Source organism: Schistocerca serialis, chromosome 9 (genome assembly GCF_023864345.2).
Source record: "Schistocerca serialis cubense isolate TAMUIC-IGC-003099 chromosome 9, iqSchSeri2.2, whole genome shotgun sequence".
In the NCBI taxonomy this organism is placed as follows: Eukaryota; Metazoa; Arthropoda; class Insecta; order Orthoptera; family Acrididae; genus Schistocerca; species Schistocerca serialis.
The window spans coordinates 445,361,606-445,373,981 of record NC_064646.1 but is presented as its reverse complement, the minus strand read 5'-3'; the positions used below and the strand labels follow the sequence as shown (position 1 = coordinate 445,373,981).

Genomic DNA, 12,376 nt, shown 5'->3' with positions numbered 1-12,376 from the left:
GACAGGTAGCAGAAGGCAAGGCGCGCGTTTTCCCGCGTTTTCTCGACGACCAGAGCCGGTTGATGTGCATGTAAGCGTAGCATATGAAACAAGAATAGCACGAAGCATTGGTAGTCAGGTGCCAAAGTCGCAGTATGGCATCAGGTGGCGATCGTATGTTTCTGTGGCCACCACTGGTTTGCAGCAAAGTGAATACCGCTAACTGAGAGCACTGTGTTGTAGCCCCAGTGGCGCAATTGGTTAGCGCACGGTACTTATAAGGCAGTAGCCGTGAGCAATGCCGGGGTTGTGAGTTCGAGCCTCACCTGGGGCATACTTTTAATTCTTAGCAGCTGTCTCTGACAGCAACAGGAGGCTAGGTTTGAGATGTATCAACTATTTGAGTAACATAATTGTGCATTCGAGACGATAGCTGCGTCTTCCTCGGTAGTATAGTGGTTAGTATCCCCGCCTGTCACGCGGGAGACCGGGGTTCGATTCCCCGCCGGGGAGGCACATCCGATTTTTAATTGCTGCTCTATCACTCGCCGAACTTAGTGTAGGACGTTTGCGGCTACTAGCACCATATCTCTCGCACACAGGCATGTGTGTACAGCGCATCCTCGGTAGTATAGTGGTTAGTATCCCCGCCTGTCACGCGGGAGACCTGGGTTCGATTCCCCGCCGGGGAGATGCGATTTTTATCTCACAAACCTGTTCGAGTGTTGCGCGTATGGGGGTCGTAAGAGCATTAACTTTGCGGTCGTGGAGTGTAGTTGGTGCGAAATCTTAAAAAATGCTACATCTTAGGAAGTGGTTCTCGCATTCTTCACACTTCAGAATTACGGGGTTTGCTGTTAACGCTGAATCAAAGCACCCCAGCCGACGCTGTGGGCGTAATAATCGAGCTCGACACAGTCCGCAAAAGAAATAATTTTAGCAGAGCGTGGTTTCGATCCACGGACCTCTGGGTTATGGGCCCAGCACGCTTCCACTGCGCCACTCTGCTGGCTGGGGTTGCGCCGGCTCTGCGCCACGTGACGTGGGACACTTGGAAAGTGTTGTCTGCGTCGCTTTCACACGCCTGTATTTAATTGCGTATCATCTCCTACAGCTCTCAGCTTGACTTGTCTCGACTTTGCTCGACTGACGCTACGCTGACGCTTGCAGGCAGCGATATTTACCACGATCGACTCGACATGCAGCTGCGAGATGCACAGGAGCAACAAAGCACTCCACGATGCGGCGACATACGAAATCCACTGGCCAGCTACGCGTCGGCAACTAACAAAATGCCGACCTTGCCAGGATTCGAACCTGGAATCTTCTGATCCGTAGTCAGACGCGTTATCCGTTGCGCCACAGGGCCAGTGGCAGCATTTCTTTCTACGAGACAAGTGCAATTCGCTAAGAAACGTGTTCTCCATGGCTGAGCAAGCTCCCAAGGAAGGTACCTCTCGTCCAGCTGCGTGGCCGCAGTGCGCCTGCAGAGCTTAGAGCTTGCCACGCATCTGCTCTCGCTGTTCGACAGGTAGCAGAAGGCAAGGCGCGCGTTTTCCCGCGTTTTCTCGACGACCAGAGCCGGTTGATGTGCATGTAAGCGTAGCATATGAAACAAGAATAGCACGAAGCATTGGTAGTCAGGTGCCAAAGTCGCAGTATGGCATCAGGTGGCGATCGTATGTTTCTGTGGCCACCACTGGTTTGCAGCAAAGTGAATACCGCTAACTGAGAGCACTGTGTTGTAGCCCCAGTCTCGCCGCGTCAGCCGTGCTGTGCGGACGTGTGCTGAGTTTCGTGCGCCGCAGTCTGCTGTGCTTCGGCGTGGTAAGTCGCAGTGCGTCTTGCATCGTTGCAGAACTTCTACGCATATTGAAATTTGAAATATGAATCCGTGATGGCCCACTTGAACAGACAAGATACTTTGAAATTCTCGTTTGATCGTAATTACGCCCGACCTAAACTACACGAAATCGAAGATTGGTTGGAATACGAAGTGAAAGTTGATTCAGAGGATGTCATCGGAATGCATCTTTCGATAGTGAGCAGCGTTGTATTTGTGAAATTGAGGAATGCTAACTTATGTGACAAAATAGTTGAGTCTTGCGGAGGAAGTATGAAATTTAAGCATTGTGATGGAAACGTAGGCGAAGTCACCGTAACACATGCAGGGTTTGGAATACGAACTATCAGGATATTCGAACTACCATTCGAAGTACCGGCGGAACAAATAAACGCAGTGATAGCGCCGTACGGTAAAGTTCTCAGCAATGTTGCCGAACGGTGGTCCAACGCGCGCAAATTCCAAGTTCTCAACGGAGTGAGGCAATTAAAGGTCGATTTGCACAAACATGTACCGTCATACATCAGCGTCTGTGGATACCGAGGTATCGTTATATACGACGGCCAGCCGAGGACGTGCGCGGCGTGCCACTCTCCCGGCCACGTCCGCGCGGAGTGTTTACAGCGGCGAGTGGCGCAGCTGCCGGCTGGCGAGGCGCCGCGACCGCCGGCTATGACTGCGCTGCCGGCGACTTACGCTACGGCTGCCCGCGGCCAAGTCCTGACCCCAAGGCCTGATGTGAACACGGAGAACCATCCAACCCGAGACGCAGTCCAGATTGCCACCACTGACTCAACAGAAGCGAGACCAACCGAACCTAAGGAAATCGTGACAGCTGTAACGGTTTCAACACAACAGACACCGAAAGATATTGGGAGCCACAGCAAATTATCCGATTCCTCTGCTGTTGAGAATGACATGCAAGAACCATCCCGGAATGAGCAACCTCATTGTGAACCGATTTCTCTATTGACACCATCATCCACCAAGAGCACGGTCGACAATTTAGCTCGAAACACCACCCGCTTAGAAGATTTGAAGAATGCTGAGGAAGACAACATCAGACAGCAGCCGGTGAAACCTAAACGGCAAACACGAAAACAGAGCCCTGAAGAGATTCAAGAACTGGAGAAAAAACTCTCCCGTACCAAAAAAATTCTTAAAACAGATCGAAGCGGAAAGCAAGGCGTGGTAGACATCGGAAAACCAGACATCCCCAACCCGAACGAGGACGTACAGATGAACCTCGCCCCTCCAATTGAAGAACCAATGGACACTGTTGACCGCTGCGGAGCTGATACGGGGACAGCATGGTCTGACGACACTGAATGCGCTTAGTTGGACTACCGAATGACGCAGGCGTATAAAATCGCCACGCTCAATGTAAACAGAATAGTTTCGGACGTAAAGTTACAATCTGTGAAGGACTACTTATATGCCGCCGACATTGACATAGCGATGTTACAAGAGGTAGTTACAACCAAAATAGCGGATGTGTACGGATATGAGGCGATCTTAAACATAGGCAATGAATGTGGAACAGGAATACTGTTCAAACACGGCATACCATGTACAGCAAAAGCAATACTTGAATCTGGACGAGGCATAACTGCACAAATAAATGATCTGCTTCTTGTTAATATATATGCTCCCTCTGGATCCAGCGGAAAACGAGCAAGGGGCAACCTGTTCCGGGACGAAATTGTCCCATTAATAACGGATCCTCGACTGCACATAATTTTGGGTGGAGATTTTAACTGCGTATTGCGTCCAGAAGATCAAATCCCGAACTTCAACTTTTGTGAGGAGCTGTTGCTGTTAATTAACGGGCTCGATATGATAGATGCTTGGTGCCACCTTCGCCCGCACACCCGAGGATACACGTACGTATCCAGTACTTCGGCAAGCAGACTAGACAGGCTGTATGTAACGAAAGGTTTTATCCATAATGTAACTGACTGTGAAATTTGGCCTCTTAACTTCTCGGATCACTGCGCATTTCATATAACCGCGAAGCATACTAAACAAAAAACATTCCTGGGAAGGGGCGTATGGCAGCTAAACGTGTCACTTTTGGAGGACGCAGTACTGACACAGGAGGTCCATGCTACATGGCAGCGTTGTCTTCGGATGCAATCCAGATATCCTACACGCATCATGTGGTGGCTACAGTCTGCGAAACCGCAGGTAAAAAAATGCATCGCACGATATGGTCGCATGAAAGCGTACTGGCGAAAGCGCACCTTGGAGTATCACTTTCTTTGCCTCCGCGAACTATATGATGACCCCATGGGATTAGTAGCAAACAGCTCTAGAATAAAACGCACCAAAGCAAGAATAACGGCGTTGGTACGACAATCACTAGAGGGGAAAAAAGTTCGATCGCGTCCTCCGATTGAACTGACGCAGGAGAATACGTCCGTATATCACGTGATACGGGAAGCCAAGAGAGGTAAACAAAAGTTAATCCACACTCTCAGTGATGAACAGGGGAACGAATACGATCAACAAGTCACAGTTAAAAACTACGTGGTGCAACATTATACAGATTTTTACTCCGCATCGGCGACTGACGCGACGGCAAGTGAGCCGCTTTTATCCAACATTCAATCCACGGTCCATCCGACTGACAACGCCGACCTTGTAGCCCACATAACTGAGGAAGAAGTATGTGCCATAATCAAAGACTCGCCTACAAAGAAATCTGCTGGTTTAGATGGCCTACCCATAGAATTTTATGCTTGTTTTTGGCACATCATAGGACCGGAATTCACCAAAATATGCAATGAATTATTGGGAGACGTGCAGATGCCATCTCAGTTTACCGAAGGAATGATTGTACTGATCCCCAAAAAACCACGTAGCGCTACGCTGAAGGATTTTCGACCACTAACACTCCTCAATTCCGACTATAAAATCTTCACCCGACTCATAAACTGTAGACTGAAGACGGTACTGCCGAAAGTACTTGGCCCTTATCAAATGAGTGCTGTCCCAGGGAGATCAATGTCGAATGCATTATGTGAATATCGAGACATAATATATTTGTCGTGGCTATGCAAATGCAATGTTGGTCTCATGTTTTTAGACTTCGATAAGGCTTTTGACCGCATCAACCACCACTTTCTACTAACTGTAATGCAACGGATGGGATTCAGTGCTCATTTTATTCAGATCATACGCAAATGTATAGTCGGCACTTCCTCTCGAATCAAAATTAATGGTCAGCTAAGTTCACCAGTCCCGATCAAGCAATCAGTGAGACAAGGCTGCCCCCTTTCTATGGCACTATACGCAATCGCCGTAGAACCGTTACTGTTAAACCTGCATCACAGGTTACAAGGCCTACAGGTGTTGGGTACAAAAACCGTGTGTCACGCTTATGCTGATGACGTCAGTGTAGTAGTTAACACGCACTCAGAAATGGAAGTCGTTCAACAACTAATCCACGCTTACGCCACATCTTCCGGAGCCAAACTCAATGAACAAAAATCGAAAATTTTACCTGTCGGACCCCATATGGAGACCATTCCAAGAACATGGCTACAAAGAACAGAGAAGACGAACCACTTAGGTATGATTCTCATGGCCAACCCAAGAGAGATGACAGTAGCCAACTGGGACCATAAACTGCATATATTCAGGGCTACTCTCCGTGAACACAAAACTAGAACGCTCAATCGGACACAGAGAGCTCTACTGATTAACAGCTATGCGCTAAGCAAAATATATCACATCGCAGCAGTGTTACCAGTACCCAAGGATACAGCGCAAAAGCTTTTAGCTGCAGCGTATTGGTTCATATGGAGCGGAAACATCTTTAAAGTCGCTATGCCAACCATAGTGTTAACCCGTGCCGCTGGTGGTTTGGGCGTCAAAGACATCAAGAACCAATGCACTGCCGTATATATGGACCGAATCCGCAAAATACTGCAGTCACCCCATCCGACAATTACGAAAACGTTATTCAACAGGTTAGCCCCAACGAGCAAAAAGGCCCCAGTCGATGTTGGTCGCATCAGCGCTCAACTCGATCACGTCCGGACTTATTACCTGGAAATGAGCTATATTCAAGACACTTCACAGCTGCTTAACACCAGAAGGACCTATTACCACCTCACGAGACACCATAGGCAAAACCCAATTGAAGCGAAATATCCAGCGGTCAACTGGATTAACGTCTGGAAAAACATTAACAATCCCATCCTCCACTCCAAAGTAGTGTCCACGTGGTATGACATTGTGAACGAGAAGGTCCCCACAGGTGAAAAGTTGCACAATATCAAAATGAAGCAGAGTCCGTACTGCGATCATTGCCATACTGTAGATACCTTGGCACACATTCTCATCTGCCGCGACCAATACCACATATGGAACTGGACTAGAAAAAAACTCGCAATAATTACTAGAACCACAGACTCTGCTATAACACTTAAAGATGTACTTCAACCAGACTGGCATTTCTTTCCTGCAACAAAGCACAATAGCTATGTTTGGATTATCGGCCAGTTTGCATATTTTGCAGTTACGAATACACATGCGAGTATAGACGAGTACATACAGTATATAATGGAAGAGCACCACAACCTTAAAACGAGTCGGAAATACAAGGCTTTGTTTCAAAATTTCTTTCTTTACACTTTGCCATAATGAAGCGGCATTTCTTTTTTTTTATTTTTATTTATTTATTTATTTATTTTTTTTTTTTTTTTTTTATTATTATTTTAAGTTGGTGCACAACACTACAGCGAGTTGATACTACTTGTGCTTCATTATAATTAAGTTGGCATTTATTTATTTATTTTTATAGTACAGCAGGTGAAAGTGCCTCAGGAAAACTAATTTTGCCAGAAGCCGTAACATAAACCACATCAGAAGTGCTTGATTGATTTCGTGTTCTTCTTTTCACGAGTATTGGACAGATTGTCACGGCAAGAAGATGTATTCAGTTCCTTTATATATTATTTAAAAAAAAATAATGAAAAAATAAATAAAAAAAGTAGGTTAAGTTAGGGTGAAAGTGGCGGTGGCAACAGAATTTTTTTTTTTTTTTTTTTTTTTTTTTTTTTTTTTTTTTTTTTTTTTTTTTTAAGGTTAGATAGGAGTTTGGGGGTGATATGGATGATAGGGGCCAACGCCTGAAGTGGAAGAGGTCCAGGAAAATAAAAATAAAAATAAAAGCGCTGTGGAAACACGCTACCCCGAAAAAAAAAAAAAAAAAAAAAAAAAAAAAAAAAAAAAAAAAAAAAAAAAAAAAAAAAAGTGGCGCAATTGGTTAGCGCACGGTACTTATAAGGCAGTAGCCGTGAGCAATGCCGGGGTTGTGAGTTCGAGCCTCACCTGGGGCATACTTTTAATTCTTAGCAGCTGTCTCTGACAGCAACAGGAGGCTAGGTTTGAGATGTATCAACTATTTGAGTAACATAATTGTGCATTCGAGACGATAGCTGCGTCTTCCTCGGTAGTATAGTGGTTAGTATCCCCGCCTGTCACGCGGGAGACCGGGGTTCGATTCCCCGCCGGGGAGGCACATCCGATTTTTAATTGCTGCTCTATCACTCGCCGAACTTAGTGTAGGACGTTTGCGGCTACTAGCACCATATCTCTCGCACACAGGCATGTGTGTACAGCGCATCCTCGGTAGTATAGTGGTTAGTATCCTCGCCTGTCACGCGGGAGACCTGGGTTCGATTCCCCGCCGGGGAGATGCGATTTTTATCTCACAAACCTGTTCGAGTGTTGCGCGTATGGGGGTCGTAAGAGCATTAACTTTGCGGTCGTGGAGTGTAGTTGGTGCGAAATCTTAAAAAATGCTACATCTTAGGAAGTGGTTCTCGCATTCTTCACACTTCAGAATTACGGGGTTTGCTGTTAACGCTGAATCAAAGCACCCCAGCCGACGCTGTGGGCGTAATAATCGAGCTCGACACAGTCCGCAAAAGAAATAATTTTAGCAGAGCGTGGTTTCGATCCACGGACCTCTGGGTTATGGGCCCAGCACGCTTCCACTGCGCCACTCTGCTGGCTGGGGTTGCGCCGGCTCTGCGCCACGTGACGTGGGACACTTGGAAAGTGTTGTCTGCGTCGCTTTCACACGCCTGTATTTAATTGCGTATCATCTCCTACAGCTCTCAGCTTGACTTGTCTCGACTTTGCTCGACTGACGCTACGCTGACGCTTGCAGGCAGCGATATTTACCACGATCGACTCGACATGCAGCTGCGAGATGCACAGGAGCAACAAAGCACTCCACGATGCGGCGACATACGAAATCCACTGGCCAGCTACGCGTCGGCAACTAACAAAATGCCGACCCTGCCAGGATTCGAACCTGGAATCTTCTGATCCGTAGTCAGACGCGTTATCCGTTGCGCCACAGGGCCAGTGGCAGCATTTCTTTCTACGAGACAAGTGCAATTCGCTAAGAAACGTGTTCTCCATGGCTGAGCAAGCTCCCAAGGAAGGTACCTCTCGTCCAGCTGCGTGGCCGCAGTGCGCCTGCAGAGCTTAGAGCTTGCCACGCATCTGCTCTCGCTGTTCGACAGGTAGCAGAAGGCAAGGCGCGCGTTTTCCCGCGTTTTCTCGACGACCAGAGCCGGTTGATGTGCATGTAAGCGTAGCATATGAAACAAGAATAGCACGAAGCATTGGTAGTCAGGTGCCAAAGTCGCAGTATGGCATCAGGTGGCGATCGTATGTTTCTGTGGCCACCACTGGTTTGCAGCAAAGTGAATACCGCTAACTGAGAGCACTGTGTTGTAGCCCCAGTGGCGCAATTGGTTAGCGCACGGTACTTATAAGGCAGTAGCCGTGAGCAATGCCGGGGTTGTGAGTTCGAGCCTCACCTGGGGCATACTTTTAATTCTTAGCAGCTGTCTCTGACAGCAACAGGAGGCTAGGTTTGAGATGTATCAGCTATTTGAGTAACATAATTGTGCATTCGAGACGCTAGCTGCGTCTTCCTCGGTAGTATAGTGGTTAGTATCCCCGCCTGTCACGCGGGAGACCGGGGTTCGATTCCCCGCCGGGGAGGCACATCCGATTTTTAATTGCTGCTCTATCACTCGCCGAACTTAGTGTAGGACGTTTGCGGCTACTAGCACCATATCTCTCGCACACAGGGATGTGTGTACAGCGCATCCTCGGTAGTATAGTGGTTAGTATCCCCGCCTGTCACGCGGGAGACCGGGGTTCGATTCCCCGCCGGGGAGATGCGATTTTTATCTCACAAACCTGTTCGAGTGTTGCGCGTATGGGGGTCGTAAGAGCATTAACTTTGCGATCGTGGAGTGTAGTTGGTGCGAAATCTTAAAAAATGCTACATCTTAGGAAGTGGTTCTCGCATTCTTCACACTTCAGAATTACGGGGTTTGCTGTTAACGCTGAATCAAAGCACCCCAGCCGACGCTGTGGGCGTAATAATCGAGCTCGACACAGTCCGCAAAAGAAATAATTTTAGCAGAGCGTGGTTTCGATCCACGGACCTCTGGGTTATGGGCCCAGCACGCTTCCACTGCGCCACTCTGCTGGCTGGGGTTGCGCCGGCTCTGCGCCACGTGACGTGGGACACTTGGAAAGTGTTGTCTGCGTCGCTTTCACACGCCTGTATTTAATTGCGTATCATCTCCTACAGCTCTCAGCTTGACTTGTCTCGACTTTGCTCGACTGACGCTACGCTGACGCTTGCAGGCAGCGATATTTACCACGATCGACTCGACATGCAGCTGCGAGATGCACAGGAGCAACAAAGCACTCCACGATGCGGCGACATACGAAATCCACTGGCCAGCTACGCGTCGGCAACTAACAAAATGCCGACCTTGCCAGGATTCGAACCTGGAATCTTCTGATCCGTAGTCAGACGCGTTATCCGTTGCGCCACAGGGCCAGTGGCAGCATTTCTTTCTACGAGACAAGTGCAATTCGCTAAGAAACGTGTTCTCCATGGCTGAGCAAGCTCCCAACACGAAGCATTGGTAGTCAGGTGCGAAAGTCGCAGTATGGCATCAGGTGGCGATCGTATGTTTCTGTGGCCACCACTGGTTTGCAGCAAAGTGAAAACCGCTAACTGAGAGCACTGTGTTGTAGCCCCAGTGGCGCAATTGGTTAGCGCACGGTACTTATAAGGCAGTAGCCGTGAGCAATGCCGGGGTTGTGAGTTCGAGCCTCACCTGGGGCATACTTTTAATTCTTAGCAGCTGTCTCTGACAGCAACAGGAGGCTAGGTTTGAGATGTATCAGCTATTTGAGTAACATAATTGTGCATTCGAGACGCTAGCTGCGTCTTCCTCGGTAGTATAGTGGTTAGTATCCCCGCCTGTCACGCGGGATACCGGGGTTCGATTCCCCGCCGGGGAGGCACATCCGATTTTTAATTGCTGCTCTATCACTCGCCGAACTTAGTGTAGGACGTTTGCGGCTACTAGCACCATATCTCTCGCACACAGGCATGTGTGTACAGCGCATCCTCGGTAGTATAGTGGTTAGTATCCCCGCCTGTCACGCGGGAGACCGGGGTTCGATTCCCCGCCGGGGAGATGCGATTTTTATCTCACAAACCTGTTCGAGTGTTGCGCGTATGGGGGTCGTAAGAGCATTAACTTTGCGATCGTGGAGTGTAGTTGGTGCGAAATCTTAAAAAATGCTACATCTTAGGAAGTGGTTCTCGCATTCTTCACACTTCAGAATTACGGGGTTTGCTGTTAACGCTGAATCAAAGCACCCCAGCCGACGCTGTGGGCGTAATAATCGAGCTCGACACAGTCCGCAAAAGAAATAATTTTAGCAGAGCGTGGTTTCGATCCACGGACCTCTGGGTTATGGGCCCAGCACGCTTCCACTGCGCCACTCTGCTGGCTGGGGTTGCGCCGGCTCTGCGCCACGTGACGTGGGACACTTGGAAAGTGTTGTCTGCGTCGCTTTCACACGCCTGTATTTAATTGCGTATCATCTCCTACAGCTCTCAGCTTGACTTGTCTCGACTTTGCTCGACTGACGCTACGCTGACGCTTGCAGGCAGCGATATTTACCACGATCGACTCGACATGCAGCTGCGAGATGCACAGGAGCAACAAAGCACTCCACGATGCGGCGACATACGAAATCCACTGGCCAGCTACGCGTCGGCAACTAACAAAATGCCGACCCTGCCAGGATTCGAACCTGGAATCTTCTGATCCGTAGTCAGACGCGTTATCCGTTGCGCCACAGGGCCAGTGGCAGCATTTCTTTCTACGAGACAAGTGCAATTCGCTAAGAAACGTGTTCTCCATGGCTGAGCAAGCTCCCAACACGAAGCATTGGTAGTCAGGTGCCAAAGTCGCAGTATGGCATCAGGTGGCGATCGTATGTTTCTGTGGCCACCACTGGTTTGCAGCAAAGTGAATACCGCTAACTGAGAGCACTGTGTTGTAGCCCCAGTGGCGCAATTGGTTAGCGCACGGTACTTATAAGGCAGTAGCCGTGAGCAATGCCGGGGTTGTGAGTTCGAGCCTCACCTGGGGCATACTTTTAATTCTTAGCAGCTGTCTCTGACAGCAACAGGAGGCTAGGTTTGAGATGTATCAGCTATTTGAGTAACATAATTGTGCATTCGAGACGCTAGCTGCGTCTTCCTCGGTAGTATAGTGGTTAGTATCCCCGCCTGTCACGCGGGATACCGGGGTTCGATTCCCCGCCGGGGAGGCACATCCGATTTTTAATTGCTGCTCTATCACTCGCCGAACTTAGTGTAGGACGTTTGCGGCTACTAGCACCATATCTCTCGCACACAGGCATGTGTGTACAGCGCATCCTCGGTAGTATAGTGGTTAGTATCCCCGCCTGTCACGCGGGAGACCGGGGTTCGATTCCCCGCCGGGGAGATGCGATTTTTATCTCACAAACCTGTTCGAGTGTTGCGCGTATGGGGGTCGTAAGAGCATTAACTTTGCGATCGTGGAGTGTAGTTGGTGCGAAATCTTAAAAAATGCTACATCTTAGGAAGTGGTTCTCGCATTCTTCACACTTCAGAATTACGGGGTTTGCTGTTAACGCTGAATCAAAGCACCCCAGCCGACGCTGTGGGCGTAATAATCGAGCTCGACACAGTCCGCAAAAGAAATAATTTTAGCAGAGCGTGGTTTCGATCCACGGACCTCTGGGTTATGGGCCCAGCACGCTTCCACTGCGCCACTCTGCTGGCTGGGGTTGCGCCGGCTCTGCGCCACGTGACGTGGGACACTTGGAAAGTGTTGTCTGCGTCGCTTTCACACGCCTGTATTTAATTGCGTATCATCTCCTACAGCTCTCAGCTTGACTTGTCTCGACTTTGCTCGACTGACGCTACGCTGACGCTTGCAGGCAGCGATATTTACCACGATCGACTCGACATGCAGCTGCGAGATGCACAGGAGCAACAAAGCACTCCACGATGCGGCGACATACGAAATCCACTGGCCAGCTACGCGTCGGCAACTAACAAAATGCCGACCCTGCCAGGATTCGAACCTGGAATCTTCTGATCCGTAGTCAGACGCGTTATCCGTTGCGCCACAGGGCCAGTGGCAGCATTTC

The 12,376-nt window shown here is 49.0% G+C and overlaps 24 non-coding genes across 24 annotated transcripts; 14 read left to right on the top strand and 10 right to left on the bottom strand.

Annotated features, from left to right (window-relative positions):
• The first annotated feature begins 221 nt into the window (after window positions 1–221).
• Window positions 222–313, top strand: Trnai-uau (transfer RNA isoleucine (anticodon UAU)). Its single transcript is given in 2 exon segments — window positions 222–259; window positions 278–313. It is a non-coding gene; the product is annotated as a tRNA-Ile (tRNA).
• Window positions 314–420: 107 nt separating this feature from the next.
• On the top strand, window positions 421–492 carry Trnad-guc (transfer RNA aspartic acid (anticodon GUC)). The gene has a single exon. It is a non-coding gene; the product is annotated as a tRNA-Asp (tRNA).
• Window positions 493–599: 107 nt separating this feature from the next.
• On the top strand, window positions 600–671 carry Trnad-guc (transfer RNA aspartic acid (anticodon GUC)). Its single transcript has one exon. It is a non-coding gene; the product is annotated as a tRNA-Asp (tRNA).
• A 245-nt stretch (window positions 672–916) lies between these two features.
• Trnam-cau (transfer RNA methionine (anticodon CAU)) lies at window positions 917–988 on the bottom strand. The gene has a single exon. It is a non-coding gene; the product is annotated as a tRNA-Met (tRNA).
• Window positions 989–1,275: 287 nt separating this feature from the next.
• Trnar-acg (transfer RNA arginine (anticodon ACG)) lies at window positions 1,276–1,348 on the bottom strand. The gene has a single exon. It is a non-coding gene; the product is annotated as a tRNA-Arg (tRNA).
• Window positions 1,349–7,277: 5,929 nt separating this feature from the next.
• Window positions 7,278–7,349, top strand: Trnad-guc (transfer RNA aspartic acid (anticodon GUC)). The gene has a single exon. It is a non-coding gene; the product is annotated as a tRNA-Asp (tRNA).
• A 107-nt stretch (window positions 7,350–7,456) lies between these two features.
• On the top strand, window positions 7,457–7,528 carry Trnad-guc (transfer RNA aspartic acid (anticodon GUC)). The gene has a single exon. It is a non-coding gene; the product is annotated as a tRNA-Asp (tRNA).
• A 245-nt stretch (window positions 7,529–7,773) lies between these two features.
• On the bottom strand, window positions 7,774–7,845 carry Trnam-cau (transfer RNA methionine (anticodon CAU)). The gene has a single exon. It is a non-coding gene; the product is annotated as a tRNA-Met (tRNA).
• A 287-nt stretch (window positions 7,846–8,132) lies between these two features.
• On the bottom strand, window positions 8,133–8,205 carry Trnar-acg (transfer RNA arginine (anticodon ACG)). Its single transcript has one exon. It is a non-coding gene; the product is annotated as a tRNA-Arg (tRNA).
• A 378-nt stretch (window positions 8,206–8,583) lies between these two features.
• Window positions 8,584–8,675, top strand: Trnai-uau (transfer RNA isoleucine (anticodon UAU)). The gene is given in 2 exon segments: window positions 8,584–8,621; window positions 8,640–8,675. It is a non-coding gene; the product is annotated as a tRNA-Ile (tRNA).
• Window positions 8,676–8,782: 107 nt separating this feature from the next.
• Trnad-guc (transfer RNA aspartic acid (anticodon GUC)) lies at window positions 8,783–8,854 on the top strand. Its single transcript has one exon. It is a non-coding gene; the product is annotated as a tRNA-Asp (tRNA).
• A 107-nt stretch (window positions 8,855–8,961) lies between these two features.
• Window positions 8,962–9,033, top strand: Trnad-guc (transfer RNA aspartic acid (anticodon GUC)). Its single transcript has one exon. It is a non-coding gene; the product is annotated as a tRNA-Asp (tRNA).
• A 245-nt stretch (window positions 9,034–9,278) lies between these two features.
• Window positions 9,279–9,350, bottom strand: Trnam-cau (transfer RNA methionine (anticodon CAU)). Its single transcript has one exon. It is a non-coding gene; the product is annotated as a tRNA-Met (tRNA).
• Window positions 9,351–9,637: 287 nt separating this feature from the next.
• Window positions 9,638–9,710, bottom strand: Trnar-acg (transfer RNA arginine (anticodon ACG)). The gene has a single exon. It is a non-coding gene; the product is annotated as a tRNA-Arg (tRNA).
• Window positions 9,711–9,909: 199 nt separating this feature from the next.
• Trnai-uau (transfer RNA isoleucine (anticodon UAU)) lies at window positions 9,910–10,001 on the top strand. The gene is given in 2 exon segments: window positions 9,910–9,947; window positions 9,966–10,001. It is a non-coding gene; the product is annotated as a tRNA-Ile (tRNA).
• Window positions 10,002–10,108: 107 nt separating this feature from the next.
• Trnad-guc (transfer RNA aspartic acid (anticodon GUC)) lies at window positions 10,109–10,180 on the top strand. The gene has a single exon. It is a non-coding gene; the product is annotated as a tRNA-Asp (tRNA).
• A 107-nt stretch (window positions 10,181–10,287) lies between these two features.
• On the top strand, window positions 10,288–10,359 carry Trnad-guc (transfer RNA aspartic acid (anticodon GUC)). The gene has a single exon. It is a non-coding gene; the product is annotated as a tRNA-Asp (tRNA).
• Window positions 10,360–10,604: 245 nt separating this feature from the next.
• Window positions 10,605–10,676, bottom strand: Trnam-cau (transfer RNA methionine (anticodon CAU)). The gene has a single exon. It is a non-coding gene; the product is annotated as a tRNA-Met (tRNA).
• Window positions 10,677–10,963: 287 nt separating this feature from the next.
• On the bottom strand, window positions 10,964–11,036 carry Trnar-acg (transfer RNA arginine (anticodon ACG)). The gene has a single exon. It is a non-coding gene; the product is annotated as a tRNA-Arg (tRNA).
• A 199-nt stretch (window positions 11,037–11,235) lies between these two features.
• Window positions 11,236–11,327, top strand: Trnai-uau (transfer RNA isoleucine (anticodon UAU)). The gene is given in 2 exon segments: window positions 11,236–11,273; window positions 11,292–11,327. It is a non-coding gene; the product is annotated as a tRNA-Ile (tRNA).
• A 107-nt stretch (window positions 11,328–11,434) lies between these two features.
• Window positions 11,435–11,506, top strand: Trnad-guc (transfer RNA aspartic acid (anticodon GUC)). The gene has a single exon. It is a non-coding gene; the product is annotated as a tRNA-Asp (tRNA).
• A 107-nt stretch (window positions 11,507–11,613) lies between these two features.
• On the top strand, window positions 11,614–11,685 carry Trnad-guc (transfer RNA aspartic acid (anticodon GUC)). Its single transcript has one exon. It is a non-coding gene; the product is annotated as a tRNA-Asp (tRNA).
• Window positions 11,686–11,930: 245 nt separating this feature from the next.
• On the bottom strand, window positions 11,931–12,002 carry Trnam-cau (transfer RNA methionine (anticodon CAU)). The gene has a single exon. It is a non-coding gene; the product is annotated as a tRNA-Met (tRNA).
• A 287-nt stretch (window positions 12,003–12,289) lies between these two features.
• Trnar-acg (transfer RNA arginine (anticodon ACG)) lies at window positions 12,290–12,362 on the bottom strand. The gene has a single exon. It is a non-coding gene; the product is annotated as a tRNA-Arg (tRNA).
• Between the last annotated feature and the right edge of the window lie 14 nt (window positions 12,363–12,376).